The sequence below is a fragment of the Peromyscus leucopus genome, chromosome 12 (assembly GCF_004664715.2).
Source record: "Peromyscus leucopus breed LL Stock chromosome 12, UCI_PerLeu_2.1, whole genome shotgun sequence".
NCBI lineage: Eukaryota > Metazoa > Chordata > Mammalia > Rodentia > Cricetidae > Peromyscus > Peromyscus leucopus.
This window is the reverse complement of record NC_051073.1, coordinates 53,210,675-53,237,300: the sequence shown is the minus strand read 5'-3', so window position 1 is coordinate 53,237,300 and position 26,626 is coordinate 53,210,675. Positions and strand designations below refer to the sequence as shown.

At 35.1% G+C, this 26,626-nt stretch overlaps 1 protein-coding gene across 8 annotated transcripts in view; it reads left to right on the top strand.

Annotated features, from left to right (window-relative positions):
- The window catches only part of Zbtb20 (zinc finger and BTB domain containing 20), a 747,261-nt gene that overhangs the window by 112,397 nt on the left and 608,238 nt on the right, over positions 1 to 26,626 (top strand). For 7 of the 8 annotated variants that reach the window (XM_028872130.1, XM_028872128.1, XM_028872106.2 and 4 more), the window contains exon 2: positions 25,855 to 25,904. The gene's annotated coding sequence lies outside the window, so the exon portion shown is untranslated. Of the gene's footprint in view, positions 1 to 20,847; positions 24,566 to 25,854; positions 25,905 to 26,626 lie in introns of those variants that run through there. The other variant, XM_028872110.2, reaches the window with a different exon arrangement.

Below are 26,626 nucleotides of genomic sequence, written 5' to 3'. Positions count from 1 at the left end.
CAAACCAACACAGTCAGAGAAGATGCTTTTTACAGTGTCATTAGATAATGCAGAGACTCATATCTGGTCAAAATACAATAAGTGACTGTGAGTGATCAGCCGTATATGGAAAATTTATATCAACCCTGACCCCGTGAATTAGGGAAAATGATGGAAGAGGAGTTGGAAATTTTATAAGAAAGTAAAAGTTCTAGAAGAGAAAGAAGGACTCATATGGCCCCACTACATCTGAGGGACTTTGAGGAAAAGATGGTCATTTTCGTTGGGTTATGACTGGTGGTAGATTGCCAGTGCATCAGTGGACATGATACCGAAGTTCATAGAGGCAGAACTTACTGGATTTAGTGGACCATAGAATATAAAAGATAAATCAGAAAGTTGGAAAGGGGATGTGTTCTGAGGACCTGGGTTCAATAGTGGTGGGTTTGGATGAGAGAAATAAGGGGTAGATATGTTCACAATACATTTTTTAAATGTATGAAATTATCAGAAAATTAAAAAATCAGAGAAGGGGACTACACTTGTGAAGTTTGTGAAGCTAAGACATTCCTGTAAAACCAGGAAAATTGTATTCTTCCTCACTTTGAAGGTCAGTGCATTTTCTTGTGACTATGATAAAACTGGTAAAAATAAACCTACTAATGCCAATATGAAAGCATAGCACATACAGTCACATACAGCGTAAGACATTTGGGAAGAACAACTATTCCACTAATTTATGTAATTGCGACACCATGGTTATTAGTATTTTTAGTATATTTCTATTTACATAAGGCTGATGCATAATAGTACCTTTGTTGTGATAGCAGCAGCTTCATACATCTCACATTCACCATGTCTCTTTTTAAAATGAGCTTATTTTTTGAGCTTATAATTTAATTACATAATTTCCCCTTCTTTTTCATCCCTTCACACCCTCTCATGCACTCTCCCCCTTGCTCTCTTTCAAATTCAAGGCCTCTATAGGCCACGTTTTGGATAGCATCAAGATCAGTTGAGTAACCTGTACCATTGAGGTTTGTAAAAATGCTCGATGATGCTCTCACAGTAGCAGAATTCCCTCATGAAGCACTTTTGCAGACAGGTCTCTGTTGTTAAGTGGCATATGACTCTATGGAGCAGAGTCAAAGCCAAATGTATCTTTAACACAAGTTTCTGCTCGTGTCATTTACTCTATATCAAAAGTTTTGAGAGTTGTCGTTTTTTTTGCAACCAACATGCTATATATTTTTATAGTTAATTAAGTATATAATTAAATATAAAATAACCTTTTATATTTAATTAAAAATTGCCAGTTCAGTGAAGTAATTTGATAAGTATGAGATAAAGATAATTATCGTTTGTAATGTTTTTTGTTTTCTGTGACTGATGCTTCACCATTTTCAATTGGACTATTTCTATTTTTCTTCAATTTACTTCATTCTTAGATTAGGTTTTTATAATTTTTCACATACCATTTTGCATGCTATATATGTTGTCCTATATATTCTTATGTAGTTATCTCAGTTGAAATGTCTAAGTCATATTAATCTATGTTTACATTTCTCAATCTCAATCTCTTTCACGGTTTTCCTACCTCAGATTAAAAGTGGAAGTTGTCATAATCAGGCAGCACAGGAACTCAGTTTTTGTGTTTACCTGTCTCTCCTCACCTTAATTCCTCACCTCCTTTCAGGCAGTGAAGAAGAACCTATTAAAAAGATTAGGTTTTGCCTCAGAGTATTGGTTCAGGACTTGAAGTGTAGGCCATATGTGTGTATAGTTTCTTTTCTGTTTTGTTTTCATTCTACTAAATGCCTATTTATTAGTAAAAGAAATGAGGTTTGACAAAATATTATGACTTTATTTTTCAAAGGTTTCTTCCACTAAAAAGAAACTGTTGATCGTTTATCTTCCCTGGTCAAGAAATGGGGGGGGGGGGCTGGTAATTTTTTTTGAGTATTTCTCCCACAGCAGTAAGATTGTCATACATTTTGGTACAATTTTCTCTAAATTATAGGCTAAAGGTTCAATGCTGCGGATTGAACCTAGGGTTCTGTGTGTACTATGCAAACATTCTACCACTGAGCTGTATCTTCAAGCCCCATGTATATTTTTTAAAGTTCTGGATCCTGAGAAGAGATTTCTTGTGAAACATGTAGATTACTACTTCCTTTTATCTGTGGCCATTGGTTAGAAAAGCTCAGAAGTGGAGGACAGAGAATGTTGCCACTATTGAAACTTCTTGTTTTGCTTAGGTCCCAGGTCTAACTGTTACATGATTGTGTGCATTGATTCCATGAATAGGTACTTGTGGTTTCCTAGCTTCTTGTCTGCTCAGAAACAGCAGCAATGGAGAAAGGTGCTACTGTGGAACTCACAGTCTGGTGTTTTAGTGGAGAGCTACTCCAAGACTCCAAGTGTCTGTTCATGAAAAACGAACCTGCCATTTCATTCCTAGTGTCATTTCTGGTTTGTGCCTTTTTTGTTTTTGCTTCTCATTTGATTTTTTTCTCATTAAAATATTGACTTAAGCATCATGTCATGGATTCTTGGCAAAACAAAACAAGACAAGAGAAGACAAAACAAGCTTTTCATTGTACTGTCACACTTGCAGACTTAAAAATTTTTTGTCATCATATAAGAGCTAGAGATGGAAAAAGATATTCTAGTAAAACCCTGTTGGATCTTTGAATGACATAATTTCTGGTAGTTCTAATTTAGAAAACTGCATGAGAAGAGTAGGAGAGGCTAATTGTTATCCCCTTTTGATTATGCCGTGTGATGGCTCGCAGATGTCCAGTAAGCTCTATCCGGTAGGTCTACTTGCTTATTATTTTAATGGAAACTTGATTGAAATGTGACAAGTTACATGGGAGAGTTGCAGAAAACAATCATGAAACGATGATATTATAGATCTTCTATTCAAGACAAACTGTGGGAAGTGAAAATAAGGCGGGGTTTGTGTTTCATTAAACGTAACATATTCTCACAACCGGATAGATAAATAAAATCATTTTTTGACTGAGTAGTACACATAGTTCTCAAGAAACATGATAAAAAATTAATACTTTGATATGGTAGCTTTCATTCCAGTGGGTCAAAAAGTACAAATACAGTGTAATATACATCATGGAAATATTCAATGTAAATTGAAATACCTGTTGAGGAAGTACAAAAACACATTCTCACTAGTGCTTCCCATGATTACTTCCATAATAAGGACCCTCATTTTTGAACCATTGAATTTATATTATGTTTAATTTGTAAATTCTTTAACATATATGTGGTGAATAAATATCATGTTCGATATATTTTGCTGGAATTTGGGAATACATTGATAATAAAGTACAGCTTATGGATATTATCATTCTAAATTGGAAAGGTATTATCTATCTGTCTGTCTCTCCACCACTCTATCTACATATGTTTAATCTATTTACCATTCATCTATCTTGGATTGTATATGCACATGTATATTTAGTTCAGTGACATGTAACCCAATAATTTTACCCCAATTAAATTCTGTTTATTACTAAACTTTTTGTTTTAGGATTTTCTTTAAATGTTATCAATCAAAAAGTAAATAATTATTGGTCCACTTATACAAAAATTTGAAGGACTTGTTATTTTGTATGAAGTTTATTTCTACTAATATGTTTCACTAATGGAGATAAAAAGATGTTTCAGTTGCCAGGAATTTCTTCCAGCAATAGAAAGTAGTGGCTGATGAACTAAAAGTATAAATCAGGGGGTTTATTAGTGTACCATTCCTGTCCTTTAAATGAGAGGGAGAGACTGTGTTATAGAGTTTTCAAAAGTCAACACTAACCAGGGTGTATAAATAAAATAATTTTAACAAGATTGTATGTCCTCAAAGTTTATGAAAAGCAAACAGACAAAATAATTATATATATATATATATATATATATATATTATATATATAAGCATCTCACTTTTTTAAAGATTATCCTTTGCATCTTTTGTTCTTTATTCTCCACATGAGCAGAGACACATGAAGTGGCAGTGAGGCCAAGGGTGCTAGATGTCTTGGCACTCATTAACTACTGCAATTAGCACCATTTAGATTGATATTTTTCCAAGATGAAAACATGATTTGGACAAGAAAAACAAAAAAAAAAATGATGACATTTGTGAAAGTGAAGTGACATTGACTGGGAAGAAACAAAAAAGAAACAGAACTCACCTTAAAACTCTTGAATATTTAAAAAATTGATTACATGATAAGATCACTTCGATGTAACTATAAGCCTCTTAAGACTTATTAATACTTTGGTGGCATTAAAGCAAAATGAAGAGACATCAGGGCAGCCTGCCTTAATAACTTGCTGGCTTGAACCCTGATACATAATGTTCTTGTAATAGTTTACGGGTGACTGCAGTAAATTGGTAGTGAATGTTTTCCAATTTTTTGGCTCTTCCTATCAGATCTGCTCTCAGAGAACATTTTGTTCTGAGAGTATTATGAAAGCAATTGATCTACTTTAGAAGTTGCTTGACAATTTTAATATAGTGATAACTTTTCTCCTCTCCAGATTGTGTGAGTTTCTTTTCTTCTTTTTTGGTCTTTGTAACTTGGGTCAAATTATAGTTAGCTCATATTTGAGTAGTTTGGTACTATATAACACCAAGTCTGATTAAATGCTTTTAAGTACTACTACAAAAGAAAAATCTAATTTTTCAATGGTTTTGTTATCCTTATCTGTTTAGACAGAAGTTTACATCTACTCTCCTTGACAGAACAATTTTTATTTTTTTTATTTTTTATTTTTTATTTTTTTTAATTTTTTTTGGTTTTTCGAGACAGGGTTTCTCTGTGTAGCTTTGCGCCTTTCCTGGAACTCACTTGGTAGCCCAGGCTGGCCTCGAACTCACAGAGATCCACCTGGCTCTGCCTCCCGAGTGCTGGGATTAAAGGCGTGCACCACCACCGCCCGGCTTGACAGAACAATTTAAGAGGACTAATTTTGAACCTAAATAGCTTGCTAAGAAATTGTTTTCAATCATATTGAAGGATTATATTTTATGTAAAAAGAAAATTTGGGGCATTACCCTACTTTTGTTTCTGTTGCTGTGATAAAATACTGTGACAAAAAGAAACTTAGGGGATAAAGTATTTACTTTAGCTCACAGTCTGTAATAGCAGGAAAGTCAAGAACTTAAATCATCATACCAACAATCAAGAGCAGAGAGAAACAAATGCATACATACTTGCTTGGTGCTCAGCAAGTACCAGCGAATGGTGCTGTCCACTTTTGTAATGGTTTTCTCATATCAGTTAAAAAATCAAGACAACCCCCACAGTCCCATAGGTCAGCCTGATACAGTCTCTCATTGATAATATTACCATGTGATTCTAGGTCATGCCAACCTGACAAACTAACCATTACAGGTCTCAAATGAAGTTACAATATTGTCAATAAAATTAGAGTGCAGGTTGCCTGATATTTAGTAATGAAATGATATAGTACAGAGTTTTCTGGAGTACTTCCTACTGTCTGTGCTTAGATTCTAAGCTGTATATGTTTCTGTTGTGGATACAGTAAAAACAAACTATAGAATGAATAGAAATTGAAATAGTCTCTATGCTAACTATATGAAATAGTCTCTAGAGCCATGGAGAATTGGATATCTCATTCATTCTTCTATTTTTTGATGTGCCTGAGATCATTTGTTTCATATAAAAGTTATGTTACATTATTAATGGAATAAGGGCAAAAGGCAATTTGGAAGAAGGTGAGATAAAAACCTGGGTACATACCAAATGCAGGTGGATGGTGTTTGAGGACCAAAATGGCAACAAAGTGAAGTACATTCCTCAAGGTAGACCTACACCAAACAACAGTCAGTGTGGCTCTATGAAACTATGAAGATACCTTAGAAAAAAGCCTCTAAGTAAGAAACAATGAAAAAGAAGTTAGAAACAATTAGAGGAGAAATAAAATGTCCTACCAAAAATAGGAAAAAGACCAGAGGAAATGCCAGTGAAGAACAGTCAAGCTGATAGAAAAGCATATGCAAGTAGAATGTTCAAGAATCAGCCAGTAGGAATGGAAATGAAGTTGTAGCTCTTTGCTGGGAGGGTTGAAGGGCAAAACACATCCAGGCAGTCTAACTCTGCAATCTGGTTAGTTGCTCTTTCTTAAATGCAGTTTGAAGCAGAGTTGGAAGCTAAATATCCCTTATGAGGCATCCAGATTCTTTTTTTATAAATAAATTTATTATTTATTATTATTTGTTTATTTATTCATTTATTTTATATCCCGGCCACAGTTTCCCCTCCCTCCTCTCCTGCTAATCCCCTCTACACTTCCTTTCTGCCCCCTCCCTCCAGTCCTCCTCTTTCTATTCAGAGAAGGGCAAGCTTCCCATGGATATCAACAGAACATGGTATATCAAGTTTTAGTAACACTAAGCACCTCCCCTTGTATTTAGGCTGGGCAAGGTGATCCAATATGAGGAATAGGGTCCCAAAAGCCAGTAAAAGGGTCAGAGATAGCCCCTGTTCCCACTGTTAGGAGTCCCCCAAGAGGACCAAGTTACACAACTGTAACATATATGCAGAGTGACTAGGTCAGTCCCATGTAGGCTCCCTGGTTGTTGGTTCAGTCTCTGTGAGCCCCTATCAGTCCAGATTAGTTGATTCTGTGACTTTACTTGTGGTTTCCTTGACCCCTCTGGCCCCTACAATCCTTCCTCCCTATTTTCTATGGAATTCCCTGAACTCTGCCTAATGTTTGTCTATGGGTCTGGATCTCTTTCCATCAGTTGGTGGATGAAGCCTTTCCTATTACAATTGTGCTAGGCACCAATCTGGTCGCAGGAGATGACCAGTTCAGGCTACATATCAACTATTGATTGCTAGGAGTCTTAGCTGGGGTCATCTTTATAGATTCCTGGAAGATTCCCTTGTACTATGTTTTTACCTGACCCCAAAATGCACCCCCTTTCCAGTAGACTATTTCAGTGTTTACCTCCTCTGTGTCCCTCCACACACAACCTGATTGTTCAATATTCCCATCCCCACCTGCCCTCAATCCACTCAAGAAACATCTATTTCCCCTTCCCAGGGAGATCCAGGCATCCCCCCCTGAACCCTCCTTGTTACCTAGTCTCTCTGGATCTGTAGATTGTAGCATAGTTATCCTTTATTTTACAACTATTATCCACTTATGAGTGAGTGAGTACATACCATGTTTGTCTTTCTGGTCTGGGTTACCATATTCAGGATAATTTTTTTCTAGTTCCATCTATTTGCCTTCCAATTTTCTGATGTCCTTGTTTTTGACAGCTGAGTAATACTCCATTGTATAAATGTACCACATTTTCTTTATCTATTCCTCAGCTGAGGAACTTCTAGGTTGTTTTCAGGTTCTGGCTATTACATATATAGCTGCTATGAACATAGTTGAGCAAGTGTCCTTTTGATATGATTGAGCATCCTTTGGGTATATGCCCAAGAATAGGATAGCTGGGTCTTGTGGTAGGTTGAGTCCCAGTTTTCTGAGAAACCAAGAAACCGCCACACTGGTTTCCAAAGTGGCTGTACAAGTTTGCACTTCCACCGGCAATGGAGGAGTATTCCCCTTGCTGTACATCCTTGACAAATTTTTTTATTATTTGAAATTCTTCTGCAAGTGTACAATGTATCTTGATCAACTTCTTACACACACACACACACACACACACACACACACACACAATTCCTCCTTCCAACTTTGCTCAGGCTCTTTCCAACATATCTTCCTTCCAAAGTCATATCCTCTTTATTTGAATAACCCACCAAATGTCCATATAAACATGAGAGTGGTGTCACCAATGAGTCATATTCAGCTTTTCAATGACGAGCACTTTTCCTCAGCAACCAACAGTTGACAGTAATGTGGAGACCCACCAAGGCTATCTGGTGAGACCTAACTCAAGGTCAGAGAATCTGAGCATGCTTTACCGAGCAGAACTGAATAATAGGATAATTTGGCCACGGGCATGTTTTACCAGGTGTTTGGAAGGGTCTACACTTGGCTGTAAGGTGCACTTTGATCTTTCAGAGGGGAATGTCTTTTCCTTCTCCCCTGGGCATATTACAGAAAGTTCTTTTGACTAAAGCTCTGAGCAGTGACTGGGTAATTACCTAGGGCCCTCTCAAAGCTATCCTGTGTCTCTTTCTTTCTTATCGTCTAAGTCTATCTTTCTACCTAATATTTCCTCATTCCATTCTCCTCCACCCAAAGACCCTTCGTAAGGTGGGAGCAGTTCAGAGCTGGACTCCAGCGGACTTCCACACAGTAGCGTCTCAGCTAGAGGCTGGACATTGAGTGCCCTTTCCCTTTTCCTGCTGGAAATTTCCTGCTGGTTTGAACTTATGCAGGTCTTGTGTAGACTGCTGCAGTAGTCATGTTCAGAAGACAGGATTTCACAGCTTTTCTCCCCACCCTTCTGCTCTTTCTTACTGCCTCTTCTTAGGAGCTATTATCCCCTGAGCCTTGGAAGAGGTGGGTTGTAGTAGAAGTTCCATATACATATGAGCCCCCAGTCACTTACTCTCATCAATTTGAACTACCTTCTGCAAATAAAAAGCTTCTCTGGCCACAGTGCAAAGCAGCATAGATGTAAACATAGATGTTTAGAAGGCAATTTGACACCATTACCATTTAGAAAATAATCTTTTCTTTCTCTTTTTGGCCTATGAATTCTCTAGCCGTTATCTTTGACCACATTAACAATACCAGAAAAGAAATTCCCTCCTGTGACTTAGGACTCTAAACCAGTTTAAAAATAAAAAAGCAGTTGGTTACCCCATAAACAATCTTGTCTACATAATAAAAGTTAGTCTTCATGGTGAGTTCCTGGTCAGTTCAGCATTGATTTCCTTATAACCTACACCTGGAGTGTAGAATGTCTTCAGAAATAGGATTTACTATCTAGTTATGCTGAGCAACAAAATTAATGATTATTTTTTAATGAGTGTTAAAGAATATAAAACATTTCTCCAGATGATTACCATAATAGTGCTATTTTGTAAGGTATCATGTATGTAGGGGTGTGTGTGTGTGTGTGTGTGTGTGCGCGCGCGTATGGTGACATTGGGATTAGGGAATGTCCCTTTGGTTCATTTTATTTCCCCAGTAATAATTGAGTGTCCAGATGAAAGATTATGGTAGCTCACCTAAATATTGACCTGTGTTTCCCAGTGATGGGACCAACACAGATATTTTTTACTACAGAAAGTGGCTAGTGTGGCCAGTGCCAGGGCTTTCAGGACTGAAGTCAAAGCATTTGCCAACTTTCAGAATTGTCTAATGAACTAACAATAGAAATTATATTTTTCTTTACAAATACACAACTGTAGTGTATATTTGGGAACAGTTTACATGTGTATAAGATTTGGATCCAGCACTTTTGGCACTATGATCTTTAGTGACACTTAACTAGGAATAATGGGTTATTAGTTCCACAGAAGGTAAAGTTATTTCAAACATGTTGTCTTCTTTTCAATATTCTCCACAAACTTCAATCCTGAAAAATCCCAACATGACAGTTTTTTTTTCTTTTGGAATTTAGCCAGTCTGCAAGGAAAATAAAACATGTTGAGGTTTTTTGTTTGTTTGTTTGTTTTGTTTTGTTTTGTTTTTTTAAGTATTGTGAAACAGAAAGGTTATTGTTCAGTTATGGTGAACTAGACTCAAAGAGTACTCCATTGGGAAATTGTCAGTCTACAAAACTAAGAATGACACTACTTTCAATATTATAGTTTTTCCTTTAAATGTTCTGTTAAATACTTTTGGGGTACTAGAGTACTACAAAAAATACCTGATTTTGTTAACACAATGATCTGCTAATGTATATTTTTGATTATGCATTTAAAATATAAATAGATAATATGCTGTAGTTAACATTCTAGATTATATTGTGTATATTCAGATGTGTTCCCTTAGACTCACTATAAATATAGTGTTTAGAAATAAAACTTGTACACCTTTACAAGAGTAAGCTTTAATAAAAAGCGTTCAGTAACCACACACTATTGAGGTTAAGTAGAAGTTATCAAATGAATATTACATGTTCATTCTCTCTGTGAGATGGCATTTTTGATATGTTCATTTTGTACATTTTTGACAGATGGATGACTGTATAACTTTATGAGCTATAATGTCATGTTTCATGACATCTCAGTGATCAACTCAAGATAATTAGCAGATATACCATCTTAAACTTATCATTTCTTATAGTGAACACATTCAAATTTATCTCTTCTAACTGTCTTGAGATATGTATAGCATTATTGTTGATTATATTAACCCTGCTGTGCCATAGAATACCAATGTTTCCTATCACTGTAGCATCTATAAATTCTCCTGTGCTATAGCCAATCAGTAGACAGATCAATAAAAAAAGTGTAGTATATGCACAAAATGGAATAGTATTCAGACATTTAAAAACATGGAATTCTGTAATTTCTGTAAATGGACCTAGAAAATATATACTAAATAAGTCATGTGCAGAAAGACAAGCAGCCCACGATAACACTAACAAGTGAGATATGACCCTGTTTATCACAGAAGTGAAGATCAGGTTAGTAGTTATCAGACACTGGGAGATACGTGCAAAAAAAGAGATTGAGCATTCAGCAAGTCCATTTTATTAAATTAAACAAAATAGTCTAGGTCATTAAAAGAGCTCTGAATTATACATTAAGTAGATTAAACATACACTAGTAAAAGCCAGTTAATTTAGAGTTGAGGATGATTCTTCCATTTTTATTCAATCACAATAGTATCAGTTATCTCTTAATTTTTGGTTTGTTTGTTTATTTGATATTTTTGGTGTTTTTGTTATTTGTAACATAGCTCTTAACTAAAGACCTCCAAATTTTGTCTGTATATCATATTATAAAGACATTTAGGAACTAGTAGGGATAGTTGGGCCCGTGTTAATGAGAGTTACAAACTGACATCCAGATTGGAAACTCCTTTCTGTTTAAGAAAGACAGAACTAGTAGGGAACGTATCCAGGACTAGGCTTTTCTTGTTACTGACTCAAAGTTCGTGTTTGTCGTTGATTGTTCAGATTCTGTTTCTCCATGGCTTAATCTGGTAACATGGCTATGAAGAGGAATTTGCTCATTCATCTAGGCTATGAAGTTTGTTGGTGTGTATTTGCTTTATAATGATCTCTAAAGATCCATCTGTCTGAAAATGTTTTATATTACTATGTTTTCCCTTAAAACTTTAAATAATTCTCGACACTCCTGTGTGCTTTCTGTGGCACTTGCTTCTGGAGCTCCCAGGAATATGGAGTTGAAACTTTAGAGTGTAGGGAGACATGTTTATATAAATTTCTAGTATACAAAACTGCATGAAGTATTTATAGACATGTATGTATCTACATTCATAAACAAAATAAAGATAATCAAAATGTGGACTGAAAGCATACATATTAACCTGAAGAAATTGGTTGTTTCCAGGGGGAAAATGATGGAAATGGAAACAGTAGGGGACTGTTTTACATAGAAAGTTCTATAAAAAATCTTAAGGTATGCCAAATGCTAACATTTAAAAATATGAGTGATATGTATTTGATATTTATCATAATAATTCTGTCTTTTTATACTTTTGAAACATTTCCAAAAAGAAAAATAATGACAAGCATTGTGTGGAGTGAGTTGTGATCTTTTTCTTTTTGTCTCTGGTGTACTTGAGTTCTTTCTTTTTCTTAATCTAGATAAGACCTTATCAGTTTGGCTTTCTTTACCTTTTAAAAAAAAGTACTGCCTAAATATCTTATTTGTTTTATATTTTGTTTTCTTATTTATACTCTGATCTTTATTGTTTCTTTTCTTTGCTAATGTTACATGGATTCTGTACTTGTTTTCTTATTTCTTGAGGTCTAGCATTAGGTTGTTGTGAAACAAGTTTTTTTTCACTGACTTTTTTCCCCTTAAATGTTAATTTACACCAGGTGAATAGTCTAATGATTCTAAATGGTAACAGTGGAAGCAGATCTAACAGTAACCTCATGTCCTGGGATTTGGAGTGGTGTGCTAAAAGTAGTGCCCTACATAAAGCTTTGAAAACTCAGGGCTAAATTTCCACATTGGTGTCACAGGAAGCAGGTACTCTGTGAAAAATCAACCAGATGGGAAATAAGGTTGGTAATTTTCAATCTGATTTCAAATATAAGAAAATTTCCAGTGCTTAATAAGCATTCATCCCAATAATATGTTCCTTAAGGATAGTCATATAAAGTGAAAATGGTAATTTTATTTTTTTAGACATGGTCTTACTGTGTAACCTTAGTTGACCTGGGAATGGCAGTGAAGCCAGTCTAGACTAAAACTCTGTTTCCCAGGTATTTCCCCACTGAAAATAATATTTTATAGCCATATTGTTCAGACTGAAATTCAGTTGCTTAGAATCACCTATTTTATAAATGATGTGAGAACTCTTGCTAAGAGAAAGACAACAGGTGTGCTCTGTGACTGAGAAGCTGGTGCTTTCAGTAACATATTTGAGTTTATTTGGTATTATAATCATTCACAATTTTCAGTTCGTACATACAGACTTCAGCATTTAGCTGCTAGAGATTCTGCTGTGCGGTTGAACTGTAGTTTTCCAGTTACATTGATGGATGTTAAAATCCTCTCCTCTCCTGTCCCTTCCCATCCCTTCCTCTGTCTTCTCCACTGTCTCCCCACTTTCCTTTCTTCCTCTTCCCACCTTCATTTCATGACCCTCTTTTTAGTGTTGTTATTACAGTTAGTATTATAAACATTCCTTTGTGTACATGGAGGAAAGCTACTGTATTTGAATTGATGAGTTTAAACTTTAAAATTGAATGGAAATCACTCTCTAAATGTGTCCCAGCTCCCCTTGTTTCATTCTCTCTCAAGCAGTAGATATTGGCAGATCTTTAAATTTGGGGGGAAAGAAATGGGAATAAAAGTATATTTTGTACTTCAATTTTATTTCTTTAATGATTAAAATCTCTTTAAATTCTTTCACTAATCAAGTTTAATTTCCACCAATATCTTAATTATTTTGAGCATTTTTTAAGATTATAATGCATATTCTTTATTTTCAGTCATTATGTAGTCTGAATATAAAGATTTCATTTGTTACCTATGTCGCAAACATATTTTCTTGTCTATTGCATGTCTTTTATTAATACTTATATTTTTTTCTTATTTTGATAAATTGATGATTTTATACTTAAATTTGAAGGTACTTGTAGCTAGTTTTGTTTTTAATTTTTAGTCTGTTCTTGCTATTATAGAAGAGGCAGACATGGAACTTGCTATGTATTCTAGGTTGGTCTTGAATTTAGCAGTGATCCTTCTGCAGGCAAATTCCTGAATATCTTTTATGCAGGGCTCATTTTCTAGTGAAGATGGTTTCTTGAAAACCCTTGTAATGTGGTTAAACATTTCCTTCAACTCTTTAACACAATATCACCCTCTATTTACTAAGCAAAAAAAAAAAAGTTTTGATGTTTGATATTATCCTTGGGACTTCTGTTCTAAATAGTGTTCTAATGGTGATTTGTAAGGTCCCTCTGACATGTTACTTGCTTTTATAGTTCACATGAGTGCTAACCACAGCCTTAAGGCCACCTGTAACTTTCTGCAGTATTTTCAGACTGTTTTGTAGACTTTTCTAAATTAAAGCTTATGGGTGGTAATCTACTAACCTTTCAGTGGCTTCAGGCTTTGTTGCTCTGTATATCATGTCAGTTATCTGGGGATATGTGGACGTGGTGCCTTCAGAAGCCATCAAGCCCTCAGTCTGACTCTGTTCCTTTCTAAGACCCTTTTGTAAATCTTTCATTCTTGGTTCACTTTTGTTAGCAAAATTATACTGAACATCTCTGCATTTGAAAGGAAACCGAGAAACAGCTATATCTATGGAGCCAGCCTGTCCTTACTTCTGTTAGTTTCATCAAGACCTTTATGCTAATTTTTAGGATTTCTTATAGTTACTGTCTTTTAGAAAATGTATCTGATTTATGCACTTGGCACTTCATTTGAATCCTGTTACCCTCATTTTTTACTGGTTGACATACTTGTTTCTGTATTGTCTTGCCAGTGATCATATGTATTTTTTCTAAGAATAATGTCATTCACGTTAACTGATAACATTATGCCTGGTCTGTGTGTGTGTGTGTGTGTGTGTGTGTGTGTGTGTGTGTGTGTGTGTGTGTGTGTGTGTGTACACTAAGAGGGAGAAAAGGGGAAAGATGGAAAATGGGAAGGAGGGAGGGAGGTGGAGAGAGAGAGAGAAAGTGAGAGTGAGCTTGAGCAGTTTAGGAGAGAGAGTACAGTTTAGGAGAGAGAAAGAGAGAGTATAGAGCTTTTGGTGTTAGACAGACTGTACCAAGAGGACTCAACTCTTCAGCAAAGTTAGTTTTATCTTTTTAATCTTTTCAGTGAGGCAGATGAGCTGGAGCTGAGGCAGATAAACCACTCCAATCCCTTTCTACTGTCCCCTTTAGCTCATGGCATATGGCGTTTTTTGTTTTTTACATGTAAATGGGTGCTATTTGCTGATACTGGAGTGAAGTTGAGAGGTTTGCACTTAGCCTTATTTTGGCACTTTATGATTTGTGCTCTACTTTTGGCCTTTCTGAGTGCATAGTAAATGACTGTCAGTTTGATTGTGTGTGAAAGCTCCTGTTGTATCATCGGATATTATCAGGAACCCAGGATCAGCGAGGCTGTATTCTTTGAGAAATGCATTTCTTCATCATGATGAATACCCATAGCAAGAGCATAGCTAATAACATCATTCAAGTCACACAGTGAGATGCGAACACTTCATCCTCTTTGCAAATATCACAACATTTTTTTATTCTCCTTCATATTAGGGAAAATCGTCTCTCTAATTATTTCTTTAATGAATCAGTTAGTGTATGGAGCTTTTGAAAATGTTATTTTCCAGATAGATTCAACATTCTTACCATCTATTGTGTAATTTAGTGGTAAGCTTTGTGCATTCATCATACCTGGGAAGGTCAAGCATTTTATGACCTCAAAAAGCTTGATCCTTGTTTTGAACAGACAATTACCTAAATGTTCCCATTATTTAGAATGGATATTTCAAACATCTCAAGGTTTACTTTTACTATGATTCTCAAGTGTTTTTTTTTTTTTTTTTTTTTTAACTGAATACAGAATTCAACTGAAGCAGACTTTTATACTATCCAAATTTTTACTTTATGTTTTTCTCATTTTATTTTAAAAGATGCCATTGTATGACATGCTGATGTAACTTAATGGTAAACTTTACATTTAGATGTTACAGCTTTGGCATTTCTGCAAGACCTTAGTTGAAGCTAAAAAAAACATATTTTGACACTTTGTAGTTGAGAGATTTATGTAAGTAGCACAGATAAAACCAAATTGTATGACAGAATGTAGAGTGCAGTTTATTGGTTAATCTGAATGTGTGGGTTGGAATCTTCATGAAAGCTGACTGATGGACAGTGGCATTCACTGCAGAGGCTGTAGGTAGAATGGATAGTAGAAAATTACCAATTAATAAATTTATTGCTGGATTAGGTGGCAGATACAAAGGTACCTTTAGGAATTCATGTACTGCATAATTTTCTCTATCTCCTATATATATATATATAATAAATATGAAATATTTATATTTAATATAAAAGCAGTGTCTATAAGACAGAACATGATTGTAAAACCTTCTGTTTCTATTCTGGATTACTCACCGGTAGGTTCACTGTACGTGTCTAGAGATCTTCCCATTTCTTGTTTTTATAGTAGGATACAGCCACGCTCATTTATTTGTGTCTTTACTCCTTTGCTAAATTTAGACTATCATGGCAGTTGAATAGCTGAGAAGGAAACTTTATGACCTGAAAAGCCTAAAATTGTTATTTGGCCTCTTACAGACAAAGGTTGCTATTTCATGGTGTAGTAGAATTACTTTTCACGCTGTTGAAGCATTTGAATCATAATAATGTCTGGGTGAAAGTAACATATCTATGTGTTACACAAAGGAAAGACTGGATTTGTGTATTACTACACTTAGGATTAAGTTTCAATCTGAGTCACCCATGTTTTGAAGGAATTGACCTATTGGTTTTTCAGTAAAGGTATGAAATGATTGTCACTGTTTCTGCTTCTTTCAATTTCATTCAACAATTCTTCTTGGTATCATAAAAGAATGATGACATATTAGTAGTGTAGTGGGGGAATACGAAAGGAATGATGATCGAGAGAAACAATGTATGTTCTTTTTATATGTCAAGTCATTTTGGGTTTAATTCTATAGCATTCTATTTTTTTTCCCTCAAATTAATCTTGGACTTTTCTCTCATATGTAGTTATATTAGGGGCAGAACATTCATCAACCTAAGATTAACTAAAAAAATTACTTGGTGCATTTTAGGTGCTTAATAAGTTTTTATGACTTGAATATTAATGTCCTAATAACTTTTATGTATTCATTTATTCATTATTCAGGTATTTGACTGCTTACTATGTGCCAGGCATGACATCTAGGGGCCAGTGAATTGGCAATGAACAAGACAGATAGCATCTCTAATAAGTGAGTTAGACAGTGAATAAGTTTGTAATTTAAAAAAAATGGTAGTGATAATCTAGAAAGCAGAGAGTGAAATTGGGTCAGGAACTTTCAGTGAATTAGGTCAGGAAAATCATATAGCAGGATAAAGTTATGTCATGCTGTTTGAGTTGAAAAATGAATAATGAGATGGTGAACCCTTTAGGGAATGATCATGAAGGGCCTTCTAGAAGAGCAAGTTCAAAGCCACAGGAGTGGCTGATAAAGATGATTACATGCATGAATTACAGGAAAAGTGTATGTGTGTGCGTGCGTGTGCGTGCGTGTGTGTGTGTGTGTGTGTGTGTGTGTGTGTGTGTGTGTAAATTCAGGATCTTACATGTTGGGCTGTGTAAGAATGTTAGTGGCAACAAGGCATGAGATTAGTTTCTTGTATGTTTTCCTAGGTTTTCAAATAATTGATCAGTAGTCAATAAACAGAAATGCTGGTGTAGCTGAACTAAGATAAGAGTGGCAAAATTAATTACATGTAAATGAATTACGAATAAAAGAGAAGTTCCTGCATAGTATAGATAAAATAAGGGAAGAGTGAAGAAAAAGTATTGAAATAGACCTTCAGGAAATTCACTGTTCGTACTTGTTCTTTGGCCCCACGAGCAGTTATAAAGCCACTGCCTGGGTCTTGCCTCCTATGGAATCAGTCTATTACCCAGAAAGTAGTAAGTGAGTAAGAAAATTGAAAAGAAATGGGGATTCCAGTAAAGCTGGGGAGTGGATATGAGAATATAGATTTTAAAAAGTTACTATTGACATTTGTCCTGATTGCTTTTCTTTGTTTTTTTGTAACTTGGCACAAGTTCATGGAGAAGAGGGAACCTTAGATGTGAAAATGTCATCATAATGGCTTGCAGGCAAGCTTGTGGGGCATTTTCTTAATTAGTGACTGATGTGGGAAGGCTCAGCCCATTACAGATGGTAGTACCCCTGGGAAGGTGGCCCTGGGTGTCTAAGAAAACAGGCTGAGTAAGCCATAGGCACCTCACTTACTAACCACATTCTTCCACATCCTCTGTTTCAGTTCCTGGCTTCAGGGTCCTGCTTTGCGTTTCTGTCTTGACTTTCTTAGTAGGTAGTGTGACCAGAGTATGAGCTCAATTAAACCTTTTCTTCCCCAAGAAGTTCTTTGGTCATGATGTTCCCCAACTAGTTTTTGGTCATCAGTTGAAACCCTGACTAAGACAATATTTAACAAGAAAGTTAGGACTGGTAATGGGCCAGACTGAAGTGGTTCAAAATCATTCAAAACCCAGTCTCAACTAAAGTCAATTTCACATAGGCAAACTTACATATAGAGTGTAAAAAGATAGGATAGAGTGTGGAAAAATGATATTTTCAAATCAATGTTCCAAGAAGCAAAAGGACTGAACTCTACATTAGTGAAAGAAAAAGGCAAAAGCTGAGAGCAAAGCTAGATCTGGATCTGAGTCAATGCTCTGGTACTATAGGGAAGGAGACTGTAAAGAAAAGAATTACAGAAATGATGGGAAGACTCAAAACTGAGTACATGTCAAGAAATTCATTGTGAACCAGAAAATATTCCAAGGCTTTTGACCTGAACAACTATAGAAAATTATTAAACCTGAAAAAATATAAATGAAAATTTAATTGGTTTAATTCAACACATCACCTACAGTTTTATCTCAGTCAGATTTTTGGCTTAAGAGTACTAAGTTCTTACCCTTATCTACTCCCTTGATGTCACTAGGTCTGATGTAGAAGATTTGCCTCCTGGATCAGCATTCTTTGTTACATTCTTTTTTTTTTTTTTAAGATTTATTTATTTATTTATTTATTTATTTATTTATTTATTTATTTATTATGTATATAACATGTATGCCCACAGGCCAGAAGAGGGCATCAGATCTGATTACAGATGGTTGTGAGCCACCATGTGGTGCTGGGAATTGAACTCAGGACCTCTGGAAGAGCAGCTAGTGCTCTTAACCACTGAGCCATCTCTCCAGCCTGTTATGTTCTTTTATGTCTGTCCGTTTTACTTTCTGCTGTACCTTCTTTCCTATGTATCTGATTTTTGGGGTTTTTCAGACTCTGCCCCATTTTTCCCATTTATATTTGTGGCTTGCTAGTATCTGCTTGTTTGCATTTATATGTAGTGAGAAATGCAATGAAAGTTAAGTAGAATGAATTTTATAGCTAAATCTTCTAAACCATAAGGATGTAATTTATTTATTTTTTGGTATCAGCCTCTGCTCTTCAAATATCTGCTTCAGTATAAAAAGGCCAACTCACTCAAGGCAAATAGTGGTCTAGGGATTGGTTGTTCTCTGGTAGCAATCTGTCAGGGAGAAGTATATGCCAAGAAAGTTCTTACATCCTGGCATTATTGACCCCTGACACAACTTGCCTGCTCTTGCTAAACATGCAATTTAATATTTTATTTCATTGACACTATTTAAGGCTAGAAAAATGGAAAAACCCTATATTCTGTATCTTTCTCCTAATTAGTAATAGCAGATAACTTTTATCATGATAAGATTGTATATTTATTGTATTCCTTGGTCAGGCTTTAGGATGTATATCATTTGATAATGTGTCCCTTCAGAACAATTTCTAGAAAGGATATTATGTGGTTGGTTTTATTGTGTGCTTCCACATTTATTGAGATGGTGTCTTATTTTTCCATCTGGGGCAGTATGACAAATTTATAATGGTATACAATTGTCAGTGGCCAAATATGGTGCCAGGTTGGTGACAATTTACAACTCCCCTAATAATTTATCTAGAAAAATGTTATGAATGCTTCCTGCATTGTGGTAAAGAGGTGAACTTGTGTTAAATACAAAAGCAAGTCTGTAAACCCCTTTAGTTCATAAAAATCGGAAACTTGTCATGTAGTATAATATATGGCCCATAAGAGTTGACTTTGCAGTCAGACTTGGTAAGAATCCTGAGAGAGAAGCTTCCTTCAGCTGGTTGCTTAACTTCTCTTCTCTGTTTACACCAGTAAAGTGGGAATAATGATATTGTCTCCCTCCTAGATTTTTATGAGTTTGAAAGGAGTAAAAATACATACTTGCACAGAACTTAAAAAAGAGAATGCTTATGTGTTTGCTGTTATCATTTAATTTTTAGATTTAAAAAATGACAACTAGGTACCTTTCTCTCTGATCCTGGTCCCTCTGAGAGTTATGAAATTATAAGGAAACTATTTTTTTTGCCAGATATAAAATATGGAGTGATTTGAAAGTGCCATTTTCTTTTAAAGCTCAAAGAACTTGTGTTACAATTGTTCTAAAAGAGGAATATTTAAGATTTACCCAGGACCAACATAAGCACAATTGCTTTTTCACACATGTAAAAGACAGGGGACAGTGTTAGGATAATAGTTCATCATTAGGAGCATCTTCAAAAGGTAACTTTGAATATCCTTTGGATGTTATGGGATCATGTTTAGTTAGCCCAGTCTCTATGTCTTAAGTATGTAGAGTTCTGAAAAAATGGAAGGCAAGATGCTTTCATGTGTGTCCCTGTAGCTTGGAGATCTTAAACACAATTTTATGCTTGTGTGTACTTTTCTCCAGAAACATGTCTTTGGTTTCTAATTATTTTCCCTTATGATTCCTCACCCCAAATGATTAAGTAAGATATAACTCTGAAGGCAATGTATATGTTTTGAAAAAGTAAATTTACATACTCTAATTACCAAAGTAGACATGTCTACAAGTGTATTTTAGATTTTAGTAGAATAGACCAAAATTAGCCTTTTTCTTCTCCAAAATAGCTAGGATTTTACCATCATTCCAGGTAATCAGTGTTTACTGGTGCCCAGAAGTAGTCATTCTTCAATCTGTTAACCTGGCACATCCAGGTTATATTTGGTCATTTTGTCTACTATTCATTATTTTTATTCTATTTCCTAAGTTATTTTAACATTCTCCAGTTTTATCATTGTGTATTTCTTACAGCATGTTTAGAAATGAGTGTTTTATAAAGATTGTTTCAAAACCTTCATCAATGAGTTCAGTGTAACATTTGCACTGAATACTTGTACTCGATCTGCTCAGCACTGTTGTGAAATGAATTATATGAGAAGGGAAAATTGGAGGAAAAGGAATTTTAGTAATATTTGAAATCTTAAAAATCTTTTCTACTTACGTACTTGTGAAAGCATTTAAGCATATTTGATCTGTTTGAGTTTGTATTATTAAAATGACTTAAATATTTTTCAATAATTATTCTTTGGCTTCTTAGAAAGGACACATATCCTAAATTAAAAAACTTTTTAGTTGAAGGCAATTAAATAAATAATTCAGAAGTATATTCTGTTTACTTCTTAATAATTAAGCAGGTTAGACTGTGTACTCTTTATAGACGTTGAGTTTTAATTTATTTATTTGTTGGTGTGTTGGTTTTTAGGAATTTATTTAAGGAACTGTGCTATTGGAGAATAAAAACAAACAGTAATACTGCACAATAAAACAAAGGGAGTTTTGAAAGGAACAAGGAAGAAAAAATAAAAGTCAATCGGATTTCAGAGTTTGAAATCAGTGTTATGTAAATAAGCCCTTTGAACTTTCTCCCCATCTTTGGAAAAAATATGGTGCCTAATAAATAGTAAGTTTAATTGACTCAAAGGAATGGATTTTGGTATTGCTGTAGAAGTCCTTCCCAGTAGATTTGTTATGATTTCTAATAGCCTTCTTACAGGGCTCGACTAGGCCACTATTTTAATAATTCTTGAAGTAAACCATATGGCCTGTCCCATCTTTAATGTTGCTCACTAATAATATTCAAAGCCAAAATTATTGCCTCCACCTGAGAGACCACCATTACAGAAAAGGAGAACTCAGTTTGCCTTAACATTTTTTTCAGTGTCTTTAAAAGTTTGAGACTTTTATACTTGAATGCAATCCACATTAATCATGTCCACTTTTCCCCTCTTCATCTCCTTCCACATCCTTGCCCATATGACTGTAGGGCTGGCCACTTAGACATGAATAACCTATCAGGGGAGTTGTCCCTGAAAAAAAAAAAAAAACCTGACAATTCTCTTAGTAGCCATAGTGTGCCTAGCATTCTTGCAGCTCCCAGCTAGGTCTTAGGCATTGTGAATCGTTCCCCCATCCATGCTGGAATGTTAACTGGTGTAGTCTTCTGCAGGTTTTATGTAGGGCAACCATAACTATTAAGAGTTCCAGAAAAAAAAATTTGCATTATTCTTGCTGTCTCTCTTGCTCTCAGAATTCATCTCCATATGTTTCAGTGTTTCCTAAGCCTTGGGTGTAGTGTTGCTTTATGGATGTGGTATTTGAGAGTGGGTCCTCCACAGTCACTTCTTCTCTGCACTTTTACCAATCATGATTCTCTGTAATCGCTCTGATAACTGAAAAAAGATGTGGGCTGGGAGCTGCAACAAATCTATATGTGTAATAAGTATTGAAAGGCAGTTTTTGTCTTATGTATGTAGCAAAATTGATATATTTTGTTTCCATACTACTGTGTGCCTATAAAGTTTTCCCCATCATGTAGTTCAGTAGATTATACATACATATTTCAAAAGATGACTGATTTTTTATTTACTACATTCAGATATATAAACTTTATTTCCACATGATAATTGGTAGGGAGAATTTGTTTCTCCTTGTAATTCTTTGGAAATACTGCCTTTAATCAATAAGCTATAATTACCATGTGCTAATGCATTGCTCTCCTAACTCCATTATTTACTCTTCAATTATTTTTCAGTCTTTGTAAAAACCTACTTTATTTTATACACGTTTGCATGGAACTGAGATATTTATTCCATTGAAGTCTATATTTAAAATTTATCCATCTTTTGGCTAGTTGTATTAAGATCAGAACTGTTGCTGGCCTTAGTGGTGCCGGGCCATAATCCAAGATACCTGGAGAGTAAGGCAAAAGTACCTGAGTTCGAGGCCTTCCTGGGCAATTTAGTGACACTCTGTCTAAAAATAGAAGTGAAATAAAGGATGGGGATACAGCTTAGTGATAGGTCATGTGTGAGGCCCTAAGTTCAGTTCCCATGATGCAAACGAACAACAAAAAAACCCAGGATTGCTCATGATAACTTTAGATTAGTTCAACAAAGGGTTTAAAATAAGTATTTGCTATAAGCAAGCCTGAGCTAGTGCTGTGAATACATAAGTGAAGCAGATACGGTTATATATTAGTCCTTGTGTTAGAGAAAAATTGTGTTAATCAGATAAAGGCAGACAGTATTTAAATGAGCAGGATACTGGCTTAATATTGACAACTTCATTTTATCTTTTCTGATTAACTGTATTACTTGGATTCCTGACTTACTGGCCCTAACCATATTTTTCATTTTTTATTCTTTATTTTTTTATAAATCTGGGGAAGATTAATTATTATGTGATATTGGTTAAATTGACTCAGGCATATGAAATATGGTGACTTTTTTATATCTTCATAGTCTGTTTATGTTTCTAATTAATTAAGTGATAATAGTTGTCTTCTTTTCAGTTCTGTAAATGTTTATTGAGTTCTTGTTAGGCACTATTTAAAGAACTTCAGAGAAGATAAAAATGAATACATTCGACAGGCTTATCTACTGAAGAAACCCACAATTGATAAAAATAGCAATATAAAAATAATAGTTAATGAGCAGCCAGCTTGCTGTGTGTTAGTCATAGTATTTAAGGGAGATAATGTTTGTCATCATTCAATCTGGCAGCAGCCAGGATACTCTTAGATATATGTTTTTACTCTTTCACTTAACAACCTAGGTGTCTTTCTGTTGTCACCTCTTGTAAGAAACTTCTTTTTCCAAACCTATGAAAATAGCAGTTCATGTAGCTCTCGGCATTGCTACCTTGTGGTGTTCGACTTCACTGTCATAAATATAATAATTTGCTTGCTTGTTTATTTTTTCCTTTTCTTTGAACAATATAATAATGGTAATCTATGTATTATAGGAGCTTGGGTTTGCTGAAGGGAGAATTTAAATTAGTATACGACATGTAACTTCTTCAAGCTCTAGACCTTTGCTTTGTATTCTAGATGTAGACATGAGTGGTTGTCATAGGTGGGTCAGTTTGCTCATTCTTTTCTTCAATAAATTCATTGATCGTCTAGACCCCAGCAGACACTGTTCTTGCTACTGAAGATAGTGTGAAGAAGACGAAGGGCCTGGCCTGTTGTGCTCCACTCTAATGAGTGAGAGAAACAGTAAATAAAACTCACTCTTACGATGGATCATGTATTGGCCAAATTAATTTCTCTAATCTCTTTTTCTGGGCCACTTTATAACCTAATCTTCCTCTCTCTTTTGTTCCTGATCATCCTCTTGTCCTGTTATCAATGGTTTTGATCTTGCTCCTGAAGCTGTTCTCCAGTGGCTCCCTGAGGCTTGCTGCTGCAGAGTAATTGTGGGATTGGTCATGTTTCCTCAATGTAATGACACTGTCCTTTTCGTTTTCTGGACGCCATTTGTCTGTCAGCACAGCTTAGACTTAGGTGTCTTTTATTTTGCTGCTGTGGTTTATTGCTTGATTCTTTGTTTCTGTTTGCAATAATGTTGCATATGCATATTAAAGATCCAGCCAATTAAAATCCACAGACTTTTTAAAAGGGGTCTTTCATTGTAGATATACTGGCTTATAGGATTAGCTTATGTTTATGTATTGCATTTCCATTAGCAAAACTACTTTTGAGACTTTAAATGACTGAATCTCTGTGGAGATTATTAGTAAATATGACATCAAGGTCATCATAGAGATTTCATAGCAAATTTAGAAAGATCACTTTCCAAGGACATAAAATATTAAGATCAAGTTTGAATGAGAGAATTGCTTGTGGCTAAATCTTCTTATAGTGAAATATATCAAATTGCTTTTCAAAGGCTTCTCAACATACTGTTTGCTGCTGCTTCTGTCTCAGCTTTGATTTTATATTCTCCAAATGCATATGGTTGGAAAGGAATCTAAAAGGGTCTTCTCTAGGTGCTTGGGAGATGGCTCAGTAGGTAAGGGTACTTGTTATATAAGCATGAACCCAGTTCAGATCTCTGGCACCCACAAAGAAAGCTGGTTATGGTCATTTATTACCGTAACCCTCAGCACTGTACATGCTAGAGACAGGATTAAAGGAGATTCCTGGCCATCCACCCAGCTCTAAATTCAATGAGAGACTCTGTCTCAAGGGAATAAAGCAGAAAGTGATAGCATAGGACTCCTAGTGTTCTCTAGTCTCTATACACATGTATGTATATGTCACACACACACACACTATATATATATATATATATATATATATATATATAATACAAACGTAATTTCACACAGATAAGTAGAATAGAATTTTTTTTTTTTTTTTTTTTTTTTAAGAAACAACCACTTGTGTATCCATTCCTACCCCAGGTCTTGGTCAGCCTTGCTACAAAGTTCTACTGAACATGTTGCCTTTGCTGCCTTATAGCTCTCCCTCCTTTTTACTTTTCAATCCTTTTAATTATCTGTGCTTATGCAAACATGTTAACTTTATCTACCATTTTTATAGAATTTGTATCTTACCTTTATATACTAGATAACTTGTTCTCACTTGCCAATTTGTTATACATTGTAGATCTTCACATAGTGTTTACATATTAATATGCAGGGCAGGAAGGATTGTTCAGTTAGTAAAGTGCTTGCAGTACACGTGCAGTGACTTGACTATGTTCCATAGCATAACTGTATAAAGCCAGACGTGGCATGTGCTTGTAATCCCAGTGCTAGGGGGACAGAGACAAGACAGTCACTGGGGCCTTGCTGGCCAGCCAGTCTTTCCTAATTTAGGTTAGTAAGAAACCCTTCTCAAAGGAGGTGGGCGGCATTTCTGAACATAATACCAAAGGCTGTCCTCCAGTCTCCAAACACAAATGTGTACATATATGCACATGTGAAGATACACCTGCACACACATCCAAAAGCATAAAATTAAAAGATAGGAATATGCAAATAAATGAGTTGGAGAAATATGACTATTAAAAACTAGAAATCATTGTTAATGTCATTTAAGAAACCTATTGATACTCTGACCTTTCAAAAATGTACACATAGTGCTTTGCATTGAATGTGACATGCTTTGCTAAGAATCTGTACTGCATGTTTTCAGTACTTGTAATGATTGATAACTTCAATTTTTTTCTTAAACTAGAGATATTAGCATTCATGAAGTCATCTACATACTTTTCAAAGCTAATCATGAAGACATTACTATAAATGCAAATGGTTTCTTGAATGATTATTAATTCTAAGTATTTATTTTTCATAGATAAATGAATGGAGTGCTTGAAGTGCCCTTTGAGATTCTGAAGGCTGAAGGTAATGTCCAGTGATGTTTTCCCATAGGTTTTGTCTTCGTAGACATGCTTTATTATTTTCAAGGCCTTGGATTTACTACTTAAACTCTTTCTTGATTGACTTCTAACAATTAATCTCTACCTGAAAATAATTTATAATCATAAGTAAAACAGAAAAAACTTCTGCCATCTCACAATATTTAATCTTAATTGTTTGATATTATACTTATTTCTACATAGAAATTGTTATGCTTCCTATTTTTCTTAGTATGAATTCTTACTTTAAACCTTCCCCTTTCTTTAAGTAGGCATATTGACTCAAAAGCAGAAAGTAAGAATATATTCATGCCCAGGAATAGCTTTACAACTTACTATAGGAGGGATAAAAATGCTTTCATTGAAGACGTCCAAACTATTCTGATGACATTTAATAGCTTCAGAATCAGAAATCCAGATTGCAGACAGGAAGTTTACAATAGATTGGGTTGCTGCATTGTATATAAAGAGCCTATAGGGCTTGAGAGGCTTCTTAGACGAGAGGGGGCTGTAATTACTTCGCTTCTTACATGCATGATTAGATCTTCGGGTGAGAATAACATGCTAAGGCAATTTATTATAGAAGAGTAAATCGCAGATTAAATTGGAGGGGGTTGAGGTGGTGTGATCCAACCATCAGGTTGTGAATACATACACTTAAGCATGTGTAATAGCTTGTTTTTAATTTCTTTACACTAGTGTACACCT